At 36.9% G+C, this 23,941-nt stretch overlaps 1 long non-coding RNA gene across 2 annotated transcripts in view; it reads right to left on the reverse strand.

Annotated features, from left to right (window-relative positions):
• Positions 1–23,941, reverse strand: part of LOC123801085 (uncharacterized) — a 424,009-nt gene that overhangs the window by 28,609 nt on the left and 371,459 nt on the right. For both annotated transcript variants that reach the window (XR_015725929.1, XR_015725930.1), the window contains exon 10: positions 22,344–22,436. This is a non-coding gene — a long non-coding RNA (uncharacterized LOC123801085). The remainder of the gene's footprint in view (positions 1–22,343; positions 22,437–23,941) is intronic.

A 23,941-nucleotide genomic window follows, 5' to 3' on the forward strand; every position in this document is an offset into this window, starting at 1 on the left:
GTGGCATTATGCGTAATGGTTTCTCAATTTCTATTACAGGCTGCTGCATCATAGGAATTGTATTTCAACTTCAGGTTAATCATAATCATAGAATCCTAGTGCCTAATTTTACCTAATAATTTATTCTTGTATTTCCTTTCTTTAGTATACATGATTCAAATTGCAGTCTATCTCTCTACCTCTCTGCAATCATTTAAAAATAAAAGTAGAGCTATACTATTTCTTCTGTAAATTTCAGTTGAAGGAAAGCCATGCACCGACAGTGATACCACAAAAAGAAAATCAGAGAAAGAGATAAGGGGGGAATTGAGGAAGTTATTCTTTATACAAAAATGCCAAGTAATAAATGTAGTAAAAATGAAAGACTTATGAAACCACCATTTAGTATTTGATTTAGACAAAGATCATTAATGGATGAGAAAACCATTGATTAAAAAGTTATTGACTCTCAAAGTGTCATCCAAGAGATTCATTTTTTAATTAAAAGAAGAAAGTTACCTTTAAAAATGGAGAAATGTGGCAGACATAATTTTAACAAAGGGTCCATGTTAGTTTAGCATCACTAATAATAGGAAAAACTAAGAGTATGTGCTTCCTAAGGTGAGTGATATAATGAGATACACAAAACATTAACAATGAAGTCATTCCTTAGATAAATATCAGATCGTTCTGAACCCCCAAGAAATTGATCTGAGAACTGAGCTGCATGACTGGAAGGGGAGAAGAGGCCACATCATGGAGGGCAGAAGGTGCGCAGATGTGATTTTGAGGAGAAAAGTGTCATGGGTGCTGCAAAGTGGAGGGAGTTCTGGGGGGGGGGTTGGGAGGGAGAGAGAGGAGTGCATAGGGGATCATGCAAGGGAAACTCTTCCAAGCCGCTGACTGGGAAAACGAGAGGGGCTGATTATCTTGAGTGTTTACAACCAGTGGAGCTCAAAGCTTGGAGTTTTAGAGTTCCCTACCATGGCTGGTGTGGAGTCCAGCGAGCACTGCAGTTCTCCTATGGAGAAGGAGGGCAGAAGCCCGGGAACAGGTGGCACTGAGGATCCCCATGGACAAACTGGGAGAGACATTTCCCTCTCCTTGGAGCACATCTGGGAGAGGTGGCTTTGCCTTTCAGGGGACAAAAGAGCTGAAAGTTGCCATGGTGCTTCCCCACTCCTTAAACGGAGGCAGGGGCAGAGACAACTGCTGAGGATGGCCAACCTGGACTCAGGCTTTCTGCTGTGCTTTCCTCTGAACTCCATGCTCCTGCATGTTGGTGTGACTGCCCTTCTGAGACAAACTGGCACCAGCCCCAGCAAGGTGAGACCCTCCCCCGGACAACCATTGTGGGTCCATGCCATGTTGGGTCCCTAAAATTTGAAGTTTTGAAACTCAGCTGGCATGCGTGACATAATAATAAAATAAAAAAGATAATAAAATAATAAAGATTAACATGAAATAAGTGATATAGAAACAAAAAAAAAAGTAGATCAATGAAACTAGGAGCTTGTTCTTTGAAAGAATGAATAAGAATTTATAAACTCCTAGCCAGACTTATCAAAAAGAAAAGAGAAAGGAATCAAATAAATCAGGAAAAAGAGAGGAGAGATCACAACAAACACCACAGAAATCAAAAAATTATAAGAGAATATTATGAAAAGTTATAGGCCAAAAATTGGGCAATCTGGAAGAAATGGATAAATTCCTAGAAGCATATAAACAACCAAAATTGAAACAGGAAGAAATAGAAAATTTGAACAGACTGATAACCAGCAAAGAAACTGAATCAGTAATCAAAAATCTTCTGACAAACAAAACATCCAGGGCCAGACAGCTTTCCTGGGGAATTCTACCAAATATTTAAAGAAGAGTTAATACCTATTCCTCTCAAACCGTTCCAAAAAATAGAAATGGAAAGAAAACTTCCAAATTCATTCAACAAGGCCAGCATTACTTTAATCCCAAAACCAGACAAAGATCCCACTAAAAAGGAGAATTACAGGCCAATATCCTTGATGAACATGGATACAAAAATTCTCAACAAGATACTGGCAAATCAAGTCCAACAGTACATTAAAAGAATTATTCACCATGATCAAGTGGGATTTATTCCTCGGCTGCCAGGGTGCTTAAATATTCGAAAGTCAATTAATGTGACACACCACATTAATTATAGAAAGTATAAGAACCACATGACCTTCTCAGTAGATACAGAAACATCATTTGACAAAATATAGCACCCATTCTTGACAAAAATCCTCAACAAAATAGGGATAGAGAGAACATATCTTAACACCATAAAAGCCATATACGAAGACCCACAGCTCATATCATCCTCAATGGGGAAAAACTGAGAGCTTTTCCTCTACAGTCAGGAACACGGCAGGGATGTCCGCTATCACCGTTGCTGTTCAACATAGTATTAGAAGTCCTGGCCTCAGCAATCAGACAACAAAAAGAAATAAAAGTCATCCGAATCAGCAAAGAAGTCAAACCCTCACTCTTTGCAGATGACATAATACTCTATGTAAAATCCCAAAAGACTCCACCCAAAATTGCTAGAATTCATACAGGAATTCAGCAAAGTGGCAGGATATAAAACCAATGCACAGAAATCAGTTGCATTTCTATACACTAACCATGAGACAGAAGAAAGAGAAATTAAGAAGTCAATCCCATTTACAACTGCACCAAAACCCATAAGATACCTAGGAATAAACCTAACCGAAGAGGCAAAGGATCTGTACTCAGAAAACTGTAGAAGACTCATGAAAGAAACTGAGGAAGACATAAAGAAATGGGAAAACATTCCGTGCTCATGGATTGGAAGAACAGATACTAATAAAATGTCTACGCTACCTAAAGCAATCCACACATTTAATGCAATCCCTATCAAAGTATTACCAGAATTTTTCACAGAGCCTGAACAAATAATCCCAAAATTTTCATGGAACCACAAAAGACCCAAATAGCAAAAACAGTCTTGAAAAAGGAAAGCAACACTGGAGGCATCACAATTCTGGACTTCAAACTACATTACAAAGCTGTAGTGATCAAGACAGTATGATGCTGGCACAAAAAGACACATAGATCAATGGAACAGGATAGAGAACCCAGAAATGGACCCCCAACTGTATGGTCAACTAATCTTCGACAAAGGAGGAAAGAATATCCAATGGAAAAAAGATAGTTTCTTCAATAAATTGTGCTGAAAAAACTGGACAGCAACATGCAGAAGAATGAAACTGACTACCTTTTTACACCATACAAAAAAATAAATTCAAAATGGATGAAAGATATCAATGTGAGACAGGAATCTATCAAAATCCTAGATGAGAACACAGCCAGCAACCTCTTTGACATGGGCTGTAGCAGCTTCTTACTAGATATGTCTCCTGAGGCAAGGGAAACAAAAGCAAAAATGAACTATTGGGACTTCATCAAGATAAAAAGCTTCTGCACAGCAGAGGAAACCATCAACAAAACTAAAAGGCAACCTATAGAATCAGAGAAGATATTTGCAAATGACATATCTGATAAAGCATATCCAAAATATATAAAGAACTTATCAAACTCAACACTCAATCGACAAATAATCCAGTAAAGAAATGGACAGAATACATGAATAGACATTTTTCCAAAGAAGACATCCAGATGGCCAACAGACCATGAAAAGATGCTCAGCATCACTCATCATCAGGGAAATGCAAATCAAAAGTACGATGAGATATCACCTGTCAGAATGGCTAAAATTAACAACACATGAAACAACAGGTGTTGACATGCATGTGGAAAAAGGGGAAGCCTCTTAGGCTATTGGTGGGAATATAAATTGGTGCAGCCACTCTGGAACACAGCAGGGAGGTTCCTCAAAGACTTAAAAATAGAATAACCCTAGGATCCAGCAATTTCACTAAAGACAAATATCATGTTTCACTCATGTGGAATTTATGAAACAAAACAGATGAACATAGGGGGAAAAAAGAGAGGCAAACCATTGAAGAGACTCAACTATAGAGAACAAACTGATGGTTACCGGAGGGGAGATGGGTGGGAGGATAGGTTAAATGGGTGATGGGTATTAAGGAGGGCACTTGTGATGAGCACTGGGTGTTGTATGTAAGTGATGAATCACTAAATTCTACACCTGAAACTAATATTACACTGTATGTTAACTAACTGGAGTTTAAATAGAAACTTGAAAAAATGGATTAAACACTTCAATGTGAAACCTGAAACCATAAATTCTTAGAACAAAACATAAGCAGTAAGCTCCTTAATAATATTTGTCTTAGCAATATTTGTTTGAACCAATCTCCTCAGGCAAGGGCAACAAAAGCTAAAATAAATAAATGGGATTAGGTCAACCTGAAAAGCTATTGCACAGGCAAAGAAGATAATCAACAAAACAAAAAGGCAACCTACTGAGTGGGAGAAAATATTATACAATTATACACCTCATGAGGGGTTAATATCCAAAATACATAAAGAATTTATACAACTTAATATCAAAAAAGCAAACAATTGGATTTAAAAATGGGCAGAGGACCAGAATAAACATTTTTCCAAAGAAGACAATCAGATGGCCAACAGGCACACAAAAAGATGCTAATGATCAGGGAAATGCAAACTGAAACTACACAGATACCATCTCACACCTGTCAAATAGCTATTATCTAAAACAAAACAAAAAATAACAAGTGTTGGTGAAGATATGACAAAATGGCAACCCTCCTACACTCTCTTTGGGAATGTAAATCAGTGCAGTGACTATGGAAAATGGCATGGAGTTTCCTCAAAAAATTAAGAATAGGACTACTATACAATGCAACAATTCCACTTCTGGGTATTTATTCAAAGAAAATGAAAACACCAATTTGAAGAGATATATGTACTCCTATGCTCATTGCAGCATTATTTACAATAACCAACATATGGAAGCAACATAAGTGTCCACCGATGGAAGAAAAGATAAGGAAAACGTGATACACATTTACAATGGAATACTACTCAGCCATAAAAAGAATGAAATCTTGCCATTTGCAACATGGATGGACCTAGAGAGTAGTATCCTGAATGAAATAAGTCAGGCTGAGGAAGAGAAATGTCATATGATTTCACTTATGCCATATGATTCATTTATATGTGGGATCTAAAAAAAAAAACCTTTAAAAAAGAAAACCAAATGAACAGAACAGAACCAAGCCATAGATATTGGAAATTATTGGTTACCAGAAGAGGAAAGGGTCACAGGGGCAGGCAAAATACATGAAGAGGATTAAGAGATACAAACTTTCAGTAATAAAATAAGTCATGGGGATGTAATATACAGCATAGAGAATATAGTCAATAATATTTTAACAACTTTGTATGTTGGCAGATGGTAACTGGGCCTATCATGGAGATCATATTGTAATGTTTAAAAATATTGAATCACTATGAGGCACACCTGAAACTAATGGGATATTGTATGTCAATTATACTTCAATAAAAAGAGGAATGTGAAGTTAAAATTTTATTCTGAACTTTTAACTTTTATTCTAGTCGAAGATTTGGGAGGACAATTTAATATTGTGAGAAGAAATAGTATCAAGACATTTTTTATTAGTTATCTGATTTGCGCGTAACCCGTGTTAAGTGTACTGATGTTTGTTCTATTCTAGGTATTTATTATAATATTTGATGTTATATAGTATGTTATAGTTATAATAGGTATATTATGATTACAATAGGGCAAAAGTTCAAAACTACAATTCATGGTCACTGAGATTTACATGAATAAGTCCAATGTTAGGGATTATAATACATGTTCTCCCTTCTAAAAATATATTTAAAATACTATCTTACCTCAGAATCATGGGAAAAAATATTGAGATTCTTCACTTACTCCCAAAAGAGGTACTTTGTACAAGTGTCCTAAATTGGGTTTTTCTGCAAACCTCTTCATCTCAGGAGAGAGGTTTACACATAAGAACATGAAACTGAAGAGCCACAGGAGCTTTCTGCCCTTTGCATTTACCATCATGGCGCTGCTCCTTTCATATGGATGCGACAACAGGAAAGCTTCCCTCCTCACAACTATCTTCACTTACTTGTTTCCAAGCTTCCTGAAATGCTACCATTAAAGATGCATTATTCAGAGAAATAAGTGCTTTATTTTAAAACAAAATCCTTTGGGAGTGCAACGATATTCCAACTAATTTGGAATTTCCTTCCAAAGCATTTATTTTATTTCAAGGATATGATTCCAGCTTGCCAGGCAAATACTTGTAATTAGTCAAATTCATTCACACTCTTCTAAGAGCTTTTGGATTTTAAAATTATGGGGAGTTGTTGTTATTGTTTTGGTTTGTTTTGTTTCTTTGAGGAGGGATAGCTGAGGACTCTGAATCTCTGAAGCATTTGAACAGACGTCTATTACTGTTGTAGGATCCCTAGGGTGAATGGAACGTGAAATGACAGGAAAATGCCCATTATTTATTACCAAAAGCCTCAATTTCGACCCCAATGTAGAACTCATGTGATGGTAAGGTGGCTTTGACCGGGCAGGACATTGTAGTCCTACCTCTCTGGACCTAAAATATTAATTTTTATTCTGAATGTCTTTTCCTCAGAAACTCCCTCTTTCTACCACCTCCTGTATCTGATCAAGATCAAATACGACAAAGTCCAGCTCCGAAATAGCTGTAACGTGCAGTTGTTGTCACCCCCACTGACACTGTCCTTACCCAAGCATCACACGCTCTCATTGGAACATTCAACAACCTCCTACCTGGTCCTACTATTTCCTCTTTTGTCCCCACCTGATCCATTTTCACTGACTTCTTTTAGCTTCTTATTTTGCCATTAGCTTTTTTGGTCACTGTGCTCAACTCTACTCCCTACAAATGCTGCTTCCATGCTGGATTATTCCTCTTTTGTTTACATTTCACTCAGCTCTCATCATGGATGTTAGCGCCTTGAAGCTTTCACTAAAATGCTCTTCTCATGTATTTTATATTAGGTAATCCTACTGTGGCTTACTGCAGCTTTTTCAGCACAGCAGCATACCAATACTCAAATTGTTAGTCCTCACATTTCTGTGTACTGGGTAAGCTCTGTAAACTCACGTCTGTCTTGCTCAAACGTGCACCATCAGTGCCTGGGCGGGGTGACTGGCAAATATACTTAATCGTGGGCGAAAAAATGTTGATGAATAGTGAAGAATGCACAGAAAATTAAAAGGAAAGAGAACTAATGGACAGAAGTAGAAACTGCCCTATGGTTGGAGTTTTAACACTCCCCTCCTCACCCTCACTAAAAATTCCACCTCTATAATATGGCCATGGTGTATCCTTGGTTTTGACCCATACCAGGATTCCTCCTTAGCAGACTTGAACCAATTTTAAAGGAGCACCTGAACCAATTTTAAAAGTTAGATTTGACACGAAATTTAATTAGTAAATTTAGTGATTAAGAAGGGGGTCTCTGTGGTCAAACTATTAGATTCATTACCAAGCAAAAGACTTAAGGCAGATTATTAAACCTCTAAGTGACACAGTTTACTCTTTTATAACACAGAAATAATAACAGTTTCTCATATATGAAATCATTCTGAAGATTAAGTGAGATTATACATATAAAATATTTAGACCAGTGCTAGACAAAGAAACTGATATAAATTTGTCAACTATGAGAATCTCCTTGGTGTATTAAATTATGCAGAGTTTGAGAGGTTAAACTGCATTTTAAGTAAGAGTAATGAAGAATAAATAATACATATATGAAAGTTCAAACATATAAATGAAATCTATATAACATATAAATTAAATGCTCATGGGTTGATCATCCACCTTATGAGCTTAAACACTACCAGTAACTTTTAAGAACTGACAACATAATTCCCTGTCTCTGTGTTAAACAAAACTGGGGCACAGAGTTATAATATTTTGTCTCTAAAACACCCTATTACCCATATTGTTTGCCCTTTTTTCTTCTCCTTTGCTTTTAGCTTTCCATGTCATAAAAATTCTTGAAAAGTTAAAGCTCATTATAGCCAAAGCAATCTTAAAAAAGGAAAGCGACGCTGGAGGGATCACAATTCTGGACCTCAAGCTACATTACAAAGCTGTAGTGATCAAGACAGTATGGTACTAGCACCAAAACAGACACACAGGTCAATGGAACAGAACAGAAAAACCAGAAATGAATCCACAACTATATGGTTAACACATCTTCAACAAAGCAGGAAAAAGTCTCTTCAACAAAAGGTGTTGGGAAGACTGGACAGCCCCATGCAAAAGAATGAAGCTGGACCACGGTCTTACACCATACACAAAAATAAACTCAAAATGGATTAAACACTTACTTTGGGCAGAATGCAACTCATTTTGAGTTTATTTTTGTGTATGGTATAAGAAAGTGTTTCATTCCTTTACGTGGGGCTGTCCAGTCTTCCCCAACACCATTTGTTGAAGAGACTTTTCCTCATTGTACACTCTTGCCTCCTTTGTTGTAGATTAACTGACCATATCTGCGTGGGCTTATTTCTGGGCTCTCTGTTCTATTCACTGATCTATGTGTCTTTTTTATGCTAACCTCACCTTCTTCAAAGAAGGAAAAAGATGAATTTCTCAGTTTTCAATAAAGATGTTTTAAGCTTTCCTCTAGATCTTTTTACTTCAATAACTAGTATGGCATGTTTTTATCACTGTTTAAAAAGCTCAATACATAAAATGAAAATATTATCCCAACAGAAAACAATTTTTGCAGTTTTTGGTGTTTGTTCTGTTTTGTTTTGTTTTGAATCCTGAAATCCCTGGGGTTACATAGCCAAACCCACTGTTTCATTTTCTGCAGCTATAATGACAGAGTAAAAAACTACAATCCACTCTTAACAGCAAATTTTAAAAATGCATCAAAGCTCCAAAGGGAAAAGTACACTGAGAATTATAAGTTCTATTAGCCGGTGTCCCACTTGTAGGACAGTGTTTACGTGCATGCCTCCACCGCATTATTCCTCACGAGACACCATGGATTGCTTTAGAGTCAGCAGTGATTCACCCACTAAAACTAGCACCAGGGAAGCATTAATGTTACTTTTTAGAGCCATCTTTCCAGATTTTTAGATTTGACCTTCAAAGGTAGCATGCATTTTCACTACTCTGAGATCTAAAATACAAAAACATAGATACTGTTTGAAAGATTTCATTAACTTCTTAAGGCTCAAATTCCATAAATTTCCCTGTCAGAAATATACCAGATGATTTTAAATTTAGATAAATAGTGAACAGTTTGTATGTCCGACAACTTGTTCATTTGGGGTTTTTATATTTTTCGGTGTCTCTCCCTGTCTCTCTCATTCTGCTCCCGTGAGCTCAGGGTTCCAAATGAGTGAGGCTGAGCCTCCACAGGGGATGTAAAGCACGGCGTTGGAGAAAGGCTGTCTTTTTGGGTCCCGCATCTGCCGACAGGATGATGAAAAGTTAATAGGCCAAATACACTTGCTATTTACAGGTGCATGAGCCTTAATAGTGAATTCTTTTCACAGCTGTCACTTTGTGCCCCAAGATACCCCCATTGTCACAAGCAACCTGTTTGTTAAGGAAGTTTTAACCTCTTCAGAGTCAGAGCTTGAAATTTCAATCAGCAGAGAGCAAGATTTATAAATGACAAGGATTTAACAATGCCACTGGTGGAAATACTTCTATAAGGCGCAAGACAGGACCGACGTATGAGAATCTTGGAGCAGTCTAACGGACTGACTGACCTGTCACCACTCATGTAATTCTCCCACAGATTAGACCCTGTTGGTGTAAACCAATGTTATCAAACTTGTCTAATCGTGAGGATCACCTGCATGGCTTGTGGTTACGCAAACAGATTCTTGAGTCCCCTGGAGAACAGAATTCAGTAGATATGAAGCGGAATTAGGGAAATTCAATTATTAACAAGTACCCCAGGTGATTTTATCGATTCAGCAAGTGTGAGTAGTACTGATTAGTCCATGCATGCCGTCGGCAACCCTCTTCTTTCCACCTGTAGCTTGTGTCAGTACACCAGGACAGTCAGCCTTCTGACAGGCTTTAGAAAGGATTCTTCTCCGTGCGGAAACCACATCACTGATGTGCTCCACAAACACCTGTATGACAGTGTCCCTACTCTAATGCAGTCTGCACAGGGCAAACCCTGTGAGCTGCTGCTATGACCTAAGGAACAACCCCTGCTGTCCAAATTCTCACATGCTCACTCCTTCCTTTCACAGAAAATATTATTTTTGGTGAGTTGTTGTTGTTGTTTAGGACAGTGCACTCTGTTTCACTCTTCCCTGTGTAGTAGCCAGACCAGTACCTGTGGTTCTTGGAAGCAAATGCACCATATTTTTCTGGGGTAGCTCTTCTCTAAGTGAAGATGCAGGGGTTCAATCTTCCATTTTGTGTCTTCTCCAATTCAGCCTATGGTTTCCAACTGCATGGAAAGGGAAGGGAAGGGAGAAGGAGCTGTGAATCTCCAAGGATGTTTTAGGACTACAGTTCCCTTAAAGGAACTAGTGATTTATCCCTAACGAAGCTGGAGATACGTTCTTACTGTTTCTACATATACGGCAAGAGGCACGGGACGCACTGAGGATGCTGCCGGGCTGTTCCACTGCCCTATTCAGATGGAGTAATATAACTTCTCTCTTCCAGGCTCACCACACAGACTGATTTGTACCAGATTTTAAATTCTTGAATAAGCCTCTTCATGTGTTTCAATTTTTTTGATCTTCGTTAAAATAAATTAACTGGTAGATATTTCAATCACGTTAAGAGCCCGGAAGGGGAGGTAGTATAACACCAGGGTTTGCTTCTTCCTTTTTGAATAGGAAAGCTTTTGAAGATGCATACTTTAAAAAACACATTTTTATTTTTATTTTGTTTTTGTATTCAAAGGTCTTAGTGTAATTGTTTAAGTAAATACCATTGAGTTTTAATCCTCTGAGAACAAAGAGAGATTATTTGCTCCTTTCACACAGACAGAAAAAGGACCCCATCCTCCCAGCACATACCCACATCACAGTCGATAAATGAAGTGCACTCAGAAACAAGGCTGTCTACACACCACAGTAATAATATCTGTTTTTCTCTTTAGACCTTTACAAATATAATATGGCTTTTATTTCCCTTTTCCACACCTTAGTTCCAGAGTCTTTTATCCACATCATAATATCCAAGTCAATTATTTCCTTGATTTTTCATTCAGATGAAGTACATTATGGATCGTTATGAAAATACTGTAGAAGTGGTGGGTCTTTTCTCCAAAAACAAACCAGAGACACATATAAATAATACTTATGTATAGTTTTGACAGGTTCAAGTTTCTTTGAAGGCAATCCATAAATCACAGACACCTTAGATATAAGCTCAGTAACTTTTAAGATGGAAAGCTAAACAATGATAATAATTTTAAAACTTTGTAGAACGCATGAAAACAAAAGGCCACATTTGCAGAAATAACAGGTGGCTGATATGCTCATGCAGTGCTAGCATACATCTATTGTTTGTAATTAGTTTCATTTTTCTATTCCCGCAAATAATTGGGAATGTTCTTCCCACATACAGAACTTGAAAAAAATAAATCATTGCTCCTTGGCTTTCAGAAATATGACCTGGTTTATATCAAAATTTCTCTCCTGTAGCTGTCTGACTTCCCAAATTGTGTGCTTATTTCTACAAATCCTTTTAACAGAAAAAAAAAGTTACAAGTTTTTTGTTTTGCTACATGTTCCCTGACTTGAACAATTTCAACAACCATTTCTTCAGTCAGCTTTAACTTTAATCAATTTTGACATTCTGACTGCCCTGTTCTTGGAGAGGTTGATTACTTCATACTCTTTGACCCAGAAGTGGTATCTTGCTATGTTTTTATACATCCATATCCCAGATTTTCTAAAATTTTCTTGGTGCTATCTTTATTGTTTTGAGCATTTCTGTACCTAGACTGGAAAAAATTAGCATTCTGCAGACCGCATTAATTCATCAGACATTACAATGATTTCTATATTCAGCAAAAATTGGGAACAGAATGTATGTGTAAATTTGGATAAGCATTTTAGTGCAGTGAAATCTAGACTTGTTTATGAAAGTAATGTACATGTATGTGTGTGTGTACAAGTCTGTATTTGTTTCCTATTGCTACAATAACAAATTATCACAAACTCATCGACTTAAAACAATACAAATTTATTAGTTTCCAGATCTGTGGGTCTAATAGTCTTACTTAAGGCTAAAATGAAGGTGTGGGTAGGGCTGTGTTCCTTTCTAGGAGTCTCTAGGCGAGAACCTTCTTCCTTGTCCTTTCCGACCTCTAGAAGCTGCTGGTATTCTCTTTCCTCCATCTTTAAAGCCAGCAGAGTTCCCTATCACTGACCCTTCAGTATTACGTCTTCCTCTGACCACAACTGGGAAAGGTTCCCCGCTCTGAAAGACTCATGAGATTAGATTGGCCCACTCAGATAATCCTGGAAAATCTCCCCATCTCAAAGTTCTTAATCTTAATCACACTCGCTAATTCTTTTTTTTTTTTTTTGGTCATGTAGGTAACTTACAGGTTTTCAGCATTAAGATATGGACATTTTGGTGTTCATTAATCTACCTACCACAATATGATAGTTTATGACATATGACATATCATATTCATGTGTGTGTGTGTGTGTGTGTATATATATATATATATATATAATGTGTATTACATTTTTATTTTGAAGCATATCATACATAAAAAAAGTATGTGTGCTTATATATGTGTGCATATATATATATATACATATATATATATATACATAGTTTATATGATAATAATCAAATGAAAACACATATAACTACTACCTAAGCTAAAAAAGAATATTACTGGTAGCTTAGAAGCCTTCCTCCTCTGGTTTGCTCCTCTCCTATATACACACCCCTTCCTTCTTTCCTACCTCTCCCCCTAAACAGCCTGATATTGGATTTTGTGTTAACTTCTCTGATAGACATTAGTAGTGCCCATTAAATCTTTCTGTACCTTTCCTATCTGGACATATACAAGGCAAAATTTTCCACTCCCTCCTCACCCAACAGGTAGGTAAGACTATGTACTACTGAAAAATGAAATATGACTGGAAATGAAATTTCTTACTACTCTCTGAAGCAAAGTAAAGTTCTATGTGGTCCTTGATTTTCTTTGGCCTTTTGCGAGGAACAGTGGTAGGGCACATGATTAAAGCAGCCTGGATTTGTGTCACCACACAGAGGATGCCATCATTTGCACTGAAATTTGCATGAGCAAAAATTAAACCTAAATACTGTAAAGATACTGAGATTTTTTCTTTGGGCAAGTGAAACAGACGTACCTATCTAAGTCATATTATTTAATTTTCTCTATCATTCTCCCAATTCTTCAATAATGCCTAAATAAAAGGTTTCCTTATTTTTCAAATTAATGCATATGGCATAAAATTGTATATATTTTTGTGGTTTGTATCTTTTACTCATTGTTTTAAATATTCTTTTTTTTTTTTTTAAGATTTTATTTATTTGACAGAGAGAGACAGCCAGCGAGAGAGGGAACACAAGCAGGGAGAGTGGGAGAGGAAGAAGCAGGCTTATAGCAGAGGAGCCTGATGTGGGGCTCGATCCCAGAACACGGGGATCACGCCCTGAGCCGAAGGCAGACGCTTAACCGCTGTGCCACCCAGGCGTCCCTAAATATTCTTTTTTTAATTTATTTTTTATTTATTATGTTAGTCACCATACAGTACTTCATTAGTTTCTGATGTAGTCTTCCATGATTCATTGCTTGCGTATAACACCCAGTGCTCATTACAATATGTGACCTCCTTAATCTATGTAAAAATGTGCAACTTTTTTTCCTTAATTTTCACTAATATATATTTTATCAAATTGACATGTTTTAAACTTTGCACTTTGCAATTAAGGGGCATTTGCATTATACTAGAAGTTTTTCTGGTATGAATAATTTTGTATATGTGGTTCTCATAAATATCTGCTGGTGCGTATGTAATATCGTGTCTTTAGTATATAAATAAAAGGGAAATGGTTGAATTGTAGGATTATACACATGTACAACATTTTAGAAACATTTTTTTAACTTCTACAATTTGTAGCTCCACTAGTTTTAGTGAGAGTTGTCATTCCAAATATTGTTGACAATATTTCATATTGAGAAAACTTTGAATTGTTCCTAATTAGGTAGATCTGCTATTTTATGTTATGGCCATTCTAATTTACATTTCTCGATTAGTAATGAGGGTAAGCATCCATTCAAATGTTATGGGTCATTTGGAATAATTCTGCTAATTTCAGTCTTTTGCCCATTTTCCAAATAACTTGTTTCTTACTGATTTATTAGAGCTCTTTCTAGATTCTAAATACAAATCCTTTATCAATTACAAATAATTTGTTCCATTTTCTGGCATACATTTTCATCATTAAAGTGCCTTTTCATTTACAGACCTTAATTTTTTTAAAGAAGATTTTATTTATTTGAGAGAGAGAGTGTGTGTGCATGAGAAGGGGGTAAGGGGCAGAGGGACAAGCAGACAAGCTGTTAAGTGCTGAGCAGAATGCAGGGATCAATTCTAGGGCCCTACATCATGACCTGAGCCAAAGTCAGATGCTTAACCTACTGAGCCACCCAGGTGTCCCGAGATTTGTAAATTTTAATGTAATAAAACATACTGATCTTTTCCCACATACTTACCAATTTTTGTGGCTTATAAAAAAATCCTTGACTACACATACAAAGTCATAAGGATATTCTTCCATATTTTCTCAAAGTATTACAGTCCTGTCTTTCATCCATCTGTAATGTATTTTCAGATGTTGTGCAATGTAGAGAACTAATTTCATTTTTTCTCCTTCTCCGTAACCAAATCCCCTAGCGCTACTGACTGAATAGTTTCTATACATGTATAGATCTCTTTATGTTTTCTCTAGTCCATTGATTTGTCCTCCTATACTATCCAACTATACAACATCAATTTGCTTTCTCAAAACCCTTTATAGAAATGTCTTCCCTTGGCTAATTTTGGCTTTTAGTTCTCACATATGAATTTTGTTTTATTTTTTTAAAGATTTATTTGTTTGTTTGTTTATTTATGAGAGAGAGCAGGAGAGGGAGAGCACTATCTGAGGCAGGGGCGGAGGGAGAGGAAGAAGTGGACTCTCCACTGAGCAGGGAGTCCAATGTGCTGTGGGGCTCAATCCCAAGGCCCTGGGATCAGGACCTGAGCTGAAGGCAGATGCTTAACCCATTAAGTCATCTAGGCACCCCTCACATATGAATTTTAGAACTATCTTGTTGAATTCCACATCAAATCTATCTGCTATCCAGGGCTGGCTTTCAAAAATTACTTATGTGCCATCCCCTGAACACTTTCACTGTCGAGCAAACAGCCACAAGGCAATAACTAGCTAGAGAGCAGACTAAATGTTACATCTGGAAAAAAGAGATGATTTATGTAAATAGCTAGCCAATTTATGTCACTATACTTTCTTCTGGATACCAAATCTTTATTTTAACGTTCTTCCTACAGATACAACAACATGCTCGTGGCTTCCCCAAGACAGAGTAAGTTCTCATCGAATCATTGCATTCAGCTCAATCATAGGCTCTCCTTCTGATGTCTAGTTTTCTCTATTATGTCTGAACCTGATTCCCTTACTCTAGCTACACATGAACTAAAAAGACAAGGTTTCTACCACCCCTTGGCCAATTAAGAGTGGTGAGAGAGTCTAGAAAAACTGTAATAAAGACTCTTACTCATAAAAGGGAAGCATTTCAAACACACAGTAATCACTGGCCACAGTGATTACGCAATCAAGCTAAACAGGTCTTGTGAGATTCTTCTGCTTTGTCACTTCGAGATGCCAATTTCTTCACTCAGCAGCTCGAACAAACGAATCTCACAATCTATAAAGATTTAAATAGCAAAAGACATTAGTTCTTGTTTACATCAAGTCCAAAACATGTTCCTATCTGATGGGTGACTCTTCTCCACATAGACTCCTTCCATCTTGACTTCCGGATTTGCTGTGTTATCTCAAACAAGAATATAAACAGCGTGGAGGACAGTGAATGGGAGAAATTTATGGGCCTGGCCCTCGAAGGGGACTACATCACTTCTTTCTTTTTTTTTTTTTTTTTAAGATTTATTTATTTGTTCATTTGAGAGAGAGAGAGAAAGAGAAAGAGGACATGGGCAGAGGGAGAGGGAGAAGGAAAGAAGTAGACTGCCCACTGAGCATGGAGCCAGACACGGGGTTCAATCTCAGGACCTGAGATCATGACCTGAGCTGAAACCAAGAGTCAGACATTTAACTAACTGCACCACCCAGGTACCTGGGACCACATCATTTCTGCTCAATTTCTAGTGAACTAGAACTTGTTCATAAGGCAATTTTGATTTCAGGAGAAGCAGAGGAATTTAGTAAAGCTGTTGCCCAAGAGGAAAAGGAATTTAGTTTCACAAACATCTGCTTATATTTGCCCATATCTGCTTATATTTGTTCATATTATAGAATTTTCCTTGGAAAATAAATTTGGGATTCATGCCAGAAAGAAGTAAAAATAGGAAGACAAAATCATATAATTTAAAAATAATATTAATAATTATACTCTATATTTTATTCAATTGGTGGTCCCTATATGCCAGTAGCTGTGATATTTAAATGTGTAACATTTAATTCTCATGACATCTGAAATAAGTACTTTTGATATTTACATTTACCAATGAAGACACTGAAGTCAGGAGAAAGTTTCTTGCCCAAAGTTACATAGCCATAAATGTGATATTCTGTACCTTAAACTTCGTTTATCTGATTCTGTAACTCTCATGCTAAATAGTCCACAGTATATCCAACAGTCAAATGCAGATGAATCCCCCAGCTGAGTAATAAGGAAGGAGTTATATGGAAGAAAGAACAGAATGTTGTATGTTAGGGGTTGAGGAGGGCCGATATAGACTAAGGTATGCAGATTTAGAAGAAATAACTTTTAAGCTACCAGTGAATGTAAACTTAAGTATTATAATGTGTACGGTGTATCTCCAATAAACATATATTGAGATATAATGTGCTTTTTTTCCTTTTTTCTTTTGGTAAAAAATTCATAACTAAAATTTATCATCTTAACTACCTGAAGTGTACAGTTCAGTAGTGCTAAGTATATTCACAGTGTTGTAAAATAAATCCCTAGAGCTTTTTCATCTTGCAAATCTAAAACTCTATACTCATTAAACTACGACTTCCCTCTTTGCACTCCCGTCAGACACTGATTAACAACTAGTCTACTCAAAATGTGTTTTTAAGATGTTGTAATTTTGGAATTTAAGAGAAATGAAAAGTTCAATAGAGAATCTCCAGTTACATATGGAAATCAACTGTCAATCTATTCTCCATCTACATTCAGAGATCTCAGTGTAGCACTGCATATAAGAAAATGCCACTATCCACTTAGGGTAAGAAAAAATATGATATAAAGAAGGATAATACAAGCCCTTGAAAGATGAATACTCTCTTGTCTGGATTGAACTGCAATGACTGACTTAACAGAATCATGTATGGATAGAGGGTCAATAAATTTTTGACATAGGTTGCTGGCAATGTGCCGAAGTAGTGAATGAATATGCAGGAATTCTTTACACAGGCCATGTCACTTAATGGTTAAGAGTATGGATTCTGGAGGAGAGAGGGGTGGGGGATTGGGATAGGTCGGTGATGGGTATTAAGGAGGGCACATATTGCATGGTGCACTGGGTGTTATATGCAAATAATGAATCATGGAACATTGCATCAAAAACTGTTGATGCACTGTATGGTGACTAATATAACAAAAAAGAAGTATAAAAAAAAAAGGAGGGCACGTATTGCATGGTGCACTGGGTGTTATATGCAAGTCATGGAACTTTACATCAAAAACTTGGGATGTACTGTATGGTGACTAACATAACATAATAAAAAAATATTATTATAAAAAAAAGAGTACGGATTCTAGAGTTAGCGAGACCTGAGTTCTAATCCAGTTTCTACCATATAACAATGATTTGTCTTTAAAGTTACTTTACCTCTCTGAGCCTCAGTTCCTTATTTAAAAAATGCTGTGTGTAAAAATACCTATCCCAGAGAGTTATTATTAAGATAATCTCCACAATTACTTTCAGCGAAGTTGTTTATTGCTCCCAGGATCTGGTTAGCTGGAGATGCTAGTTATTAGAGGCAGGAGTGGAAGGGGGCCTAGATACACAGTAGAGTAAGGAAGAAAGAAAAATATCAAGTAGCATGAAAGTTGTAATTCACCTTAAGCCTGATTAAATAAGATCTGTTTCCCTGACGTTCTCACATAATTCTCATTGTGGGACTCGGAAATATCCAGTTCTCCCTACAGAATCCTTCCAAAGAACACTACCTAACCTATATGCAATCCCATCTCATAAGAGTGGATGTTGAAATACAGCAACCCTAAGAAGAAACAGTATAAATCACAGAAATCATAAGATCCTCTATAACTAATTAGAGACAAGACTGTCCAGATAATTTAAGAAATTTACCTTGTCACAAGCTTTTCAATGTTGCCTGTTTTTGTCTTAAAGTAAAATTTTAAGTATTCTATTAAAATGCTATATGTTATATTTATAATTCTTTGGCAAAAATGTTAAAATGGTTTTTGCTTTGAATCTTTGTTCCAAATTTAAGTTAATCTGTCAAATTATTGATTACATACTTCGAAAAAAGAGAGAATTGCGGTCTTGCTTCTAAATATGCTTACCTGTTACTTAACTATGGGAGAGGAAAGAAGGAGAGGTAAGTGTCTATTCAGGAGGAAAATTTTGAAGAACATACAATACATAAATACATTATATAAGGTTTAAAATGAAATTATATTTGTCAATGTGTTAAATATATATGAAATTTTATAATATATAATGTGCTACATAATATGCATATAAAATTATATCTCTGTTAAACATATAGTAATTGTAGAATATATGTTTGCATAGCAAGGTAATTATAGAAACATGCCTAAAGAAATAAATATAACTTCTTTGGCTCAAGCATTACTGAATATATAAATAACACAAATTTGAAGATTTCCTTTGCTGTTTGAGACTATTCTACAGTTAAGCAGCTTTGAAGATATTCCTTCTCCTTCCAAAACCCTCTTTCTCTTCCCTTGATATCTGAGAACTGATTGAACCTACAGCAGCATAGTGCTTACTGTACTGATATGATTCTTTTTCTTATTGGATTATGGAAAAGGCAGAAGTATCTGTGAGGATTTTGTGATAAAATGACTTAGGAGATTTTTTTTCTACAGGGAGATTATACATTTCAGTTTCTTAATAGTGCTTAGGTTCACAGTTACTCACGCTTTAGTTATCTAGGCATGACTTACAGCAAGAATCCCTACCAGATTGAATTTCTGCTGAATAGGGCATTCAGCAATTATTTGAGAAACTTGTGAGCTGTCAAAGATGAAAGCAGAATTAAACCAAATATTCTAACATACTGTTAGGGGAAGAAGTCATCACTGACACTTTAAATATATACTTTGTTTTAAATCAGTTGCTCAGGTTTGACAGCTTTAAGGGACCACTAAATACCTTCGCCTAAAATGTACACACTAATCTTTCAGTAAACTCTCTCATTCATTTTTTCACTGTGTGTGTGTGCATTCAATATTAAGAGAGCTGCTGCACCAGTTTCCTCTCCATAATAATAATGTAATGAGATTAGAATGCATAATGAGTAGCACATTATCCAAGAATGACCCAAGAAACTCTTGTTATAGCTCAAAACATTGTTTCTTTGCAGATCTTTCTTAACAACATTGAGTGGACAAATACTTTTTTTTCCCTAAAGTGAATTGGAAACCTCATACCAGATGCCTTGTCTTTAAAGGATTCTAGAGTTATAAATAAGAAAAGAATCACATCATTTCCTATGATAATGAAATTCTGAGCAATGGTCCTTGAGCAATGTGCTCAGAAATTTGGCTGCTGCACGACGCTGAGTCTGGATGGTATGACAAATTCGCAGATAACGAGCGGTCAGAGACCAAGGAGAAGAATGTATAGCAATAACTTCTCAGAAACATGACCAGAGTTGGCGTAAAAACAGGCTGTTGTTGCAACTTACAATTCTGTGGTCTATGACTTCACCGTACTCTTTGAACTCTAGCTAATGGACTGAGCAGCTTTCCTGAAAAACAACCAGCTGGACTTCCGGAGTCTCAGGACTTGAGGGGAAAGCATGGGCCTGAGCGGAGCTCCTATAAACTAACCAATCCCGAACCCCAGGGGGTGGACTTGTTTTCACTGAACACTCGGTAGCTTCTGCCTTGAGTTCCACTCTTGCCCTGTGCAGGACTGACTTCCCAGGGGTTGCTCTCCTTTATTATATTTAAATACAAGAAAAGAACCAATTCTTTTAATGATCTTGGGGTTACTCTTCGATGGGTCAGAACCCATCCCACAAAGCTTGGTTCTTCTGCGTGGAGTCAGGTTTGCCTTGCTTTGCCCAGCAGCACCCTCAGCTTAACGCTCACTGGCTTTCTGTCTCTGTTTATCTATTATTCAAGACTTCTGCATATTGCAAACTACCTCTAAATGCAAGAAAAATCCCAGGAAAGGCACAGTTTATAGAGCTCTAAAAATAGTAGGCCAGTAAGGAATAAACTGAGAGGTAATTTCTAATGTTAAATGAGACATTTTTTTTTAAATGAAGCAGATTGCATTATTACGAGGGTCTTTGGGATGATCACTAGCAGATTCGTGGGTAGACAGATGCAGAAGTGGATGCGGAGATGAACAGTGATGAGGCGATTAAAGGTGAAGCCATTTGGAGCAAAGTGGGGGAAAGGGTAATAAACTCTAGTGATTTAAGGGAGCCATTGCTATTATTGCAATGTGTTTGACATTCCTACAGAAGCTAAACCTGGGCACATCTCTGTCAGGACATGGCTTGGAAGGACTTAGGAAGGATTTATGGTATATTTATGTTTTTGTAATTTGGAAAGGACAGACCCTGGATACAGGGCAGAATATTTTCAGGTGAACTTGACTGAAATTCTCTATGCTTAAAATTGAAAATTTGATCACGTCAAAGTGGCACGGTATTGTGGGTATTGCTGTTTTTCTCATCTTTCTTAGCCCCTGAGCTAGGAGTTAGCCTCTGAGTGATTCCTGAAATTTCTATTTGAAGGGGAAGTTTTCAGAGCTGAAGAAACAGCCTACCTCTTGAGTGCAGAGGAATTGGGGAAGGGAAGAACAGCTGTGCCCAAGCTGAAGAGCCAGGACCTGAGGGACACGGGAATCTCAACTACAAATGCACCATTTTCTCCCTGCTCCCTGACTTTTAATTCATAAAACATGTCATGGCAGCTTTTATGAGCCCCTCTTCTTTAGAATGCACAGAAACTAAAATGTGGAAGTCCAAGAACTTGCCACAGTCAGAGTCTGGTTGTCGACTGAACACTACTTCTAATACACGGCACTGATGGTGTAGGATTTTTTTTTTCAATAAAAATTAAAACATTTAAACACCATCAGGAACACAACTTACGTATAAGTTCTATCAGCGCGTCAGTTTAACTGAATAATGTTTCACTTAAATGCTATCATCTCACCTGATCCTCATAGCAGGAATTATTTTCTGCCTTTTACACACACAATTAGGCAACCTTTGATAAATCACTTAACCTTTCAGTTCCAGCTTCATCGTTTATCAAATAGTGAGACCACGTGGCTATTTTTTTAGCATTGTTTCTTTATGTTCCATTCCTATAATTTATTTGGCCTCTGGAGTTCTTAAGTTATAAAAACCAAAATGACTAACTCCATAAAGGAAAAATCTAACTTCCCAATTATGTGCAACTATTCTTCTGTCATACATAGGAAACACAACAGAAATGCCTCCCATTTGGAGTCTTACAAATGTGGCAATCCACTTCTCCACTCCATCTAGGGACTGAGATTTTTAAGTTGCTCTATGTTTTAGAGAATTGTTAATAGAACGAATCACTGATTTTTTCTGAGAGTGGGTTCATACTACCTTCTTAATATTCAATGTCCTATCGAGGCATCTACTCATGATCTGAAATAATAAACTGCAAAATTTTCAAAGTCACAGTCATTGTCCACCAAGTTGGAACACACTCTTCATTTGTCTTGCTTACTGCTCTATTTTTAAGTAGACCTGACATGTAAAAATAGCTCCAGCAGTAAACCTTTGGTCTCAAAGTGGCTACCATTCCCCATGAGTGCTTTTATAACTATAGCTTACTTTGTAGTAAAGTTGTAATGACAGCTGTCATCAAAAGGCTTTCACGAAGCATTCGCTGACCTTTAGATGCTGCATGTAACGAGTGCTGTTGCAAAGTCTTCAGGGTCTTGCTTTGGAGTCTCTTGCTTCAACACGGTTTTCACATGGTTAACCCTAAATATACCAAACAAAATCTCATAAGCCAAGTCTTTTATTTCCCTTATGGTTCTCTCATTCCTTATGTATTCACTGAGTTCCTTTTATGGGCCAGAAAATATATTATGTCCTAGACGTATGATGATGAACAACTTTGTCATGCCCATATCCACATGGAAATTACCACCTAGCAGGATGGCGAGGCAGTAAACAAGCATACACATACATACACATCATTTTATCATGATTCTTGAGTAGCTGGGAGATTCCTTTCTAGTTCCTAACTATCATTATGCTGGTGTGCTTTTATCCATATTTTTCCAAAATTTAGAACTTCTCAAGTACTCAGGACTGATTGGCAACTAATGTCTGCTGAGGGTGGGACAAATCACCTTAAAAGGCAGGGGACCAGGGTTCCTCAAACAGTGGTTACCAAATCCTAAGTGGGGTGAGAGGGAATATATTCTTTTGCGGTCTGTCCATTCCATAAGATCATTATTATATATAAAAATCAACTTTAAATTTACGGTTGTAATCTTTAAAAAAAGAGTTTAAACTTAAAAACCTTCATGTCATAATATAAGCAAGTACAGTAGGAGTCTTTCAAAGTGCATGTTTACATTTTACCTAATGCCTGTATTTTTACACCTACTCAGTGGTATGGTGATCATGTAAAGTGTCAATGTTTACTGTTTTTTCTAGTGGTTTTTTTATTTTTAAGATTTTATGCATTTATTTGAGAGAGAGAGAGAGAGAGAGCACAAGCAGGGGGAGTGGCAGGCAGAGGGAGAGGGAGGAGCAGTCTCCCCGCTGAGCAAGGAGCCCTATGCGGGGCTCGATCCCAGGACCCTGAGATCATGACCTGAGCCGAAGGCAGAAATAACAAAGGCAGTAAAGTGTCAACGTTAAACACTTAATACGATGTTCCTTAAATTAAGATTTCATTATGCATCACTTAGAAGTTGCTAAAAATAGACCATGCTGAGTTTAAAATTTATTTTCAAGTCTTTCCTTCTAATTTCATAGGTATAAAGTAACATATCAAGGATAACCATTGAGGAGGGGACATCCGTTTTCATTCCTTATAAGGTATTTTTTTGTCCCCTGAGAACAGATTTTACCTAGCCACATGAAAAGATTTTTACTGTAAAGAAAATAACTGTAGAAGAAGCAAGCAACTCAGAAAAACCTTACAAAACTCTGTCCAAATTATGCTAGAAAATATAAACGAGGATAACTGTTAACAACCTTATATATGGTTTGCTTGGCCAGCTTTTTAAATGTGCCTCAAAAAAATTCTGACACATGGGAGAAGTTCTATCACCATGTTTTTAACCTAAAGTAAACTTTATATGGCTCTTTGTTCCTGATTTTTCTAATTCCCTTCACCCCAGCGGCTTAGTCGAGAGTCTCCAGCTCTATTTCAGACTTAATCAGTTCAGCATCTTCCCAGGTCTCGTGTGAACACATATGAAAGACTGGGGAAGTGAAGCTGCTGGATACAATGGGGGCTCATTAACATT

The sequence above is a fragment of the Ursus americanus genome, chromosome 10, assembly GCF_024610735.1.
Source record: "Ursus americanus isolate L20-20 chromosome 10, mUrsAme1.1.p, whole genome shotgun sequence".
NCBI lineage: Eukaryota > Metazoa > Chordata > Mammalia > Carnivora > Ursidae > Ursus > Ursus americanus.